Below are 598 nucleotides of genomic sequence, written 5' to 3'. Positions count from 1 at the left end.
TTTGCCGATTGCCATTTTAATGAGGATGAATTTTCAGCGTTAGGGGGTGGAATTAATAGAATTCCTAAAGAGATTACTTGGTGTACACCGTCGTTGTTACACCTTGATCCCCCTACGAATCAAAGAGAACTGGAAGTTCCGAAAATTGTGCATTTGCATAATTTGGCAAACCAGTTACCAGATGCGTTCACAGATACGAGAAGGGTGACGAAGTCATGTATACCCGCTGAAAATGTTCCATCAAGAGTTGATGTTCCTAAAGAACAAACTGATGGAAATAAAATGAATGAACCTAGTGTTCAGTTAAAGTGGGGGAGGCCAGCGGGTTCTAAAGATAAAAATCCCCGAAAGAAAAAGAAATTGGATGAGGAAAATAGTAAAGTTCCAAAAGAACCTGATATTGAAAGATGTCTGAAAGAAGACAAAATAGAAAGGTTTCAGAAGAACATGATACTGAAAAATGTCTGAAAGAAGGCATAGATAAAGATGATCCAGATGACGAGAAGGGAACAGAAAAGTATGAGATTTCCATCAACTACGCCCGAGATGAAAAGTTATGGATCAGAAATAAGATAAAAGATGTTGATGGAATGTTCTC

The sequence above is a fragment of the Brassica oleracea genome, chromosome C1 (assembly GCF_000695525.1).
Source record: "Brassica oleracea var. oleracea cultivar TO1000 chromosome C1, BOL, whole genome shotgun sequence".
NCBI lineage: Eukaryota > Viridiplantae > Streptophyta > Magnoliopsida > Brassicales > Brassicaceae > Brassica > Brassica oleracea.
This window is presented reverse-complemented; position numbering follows the sequence as displayed.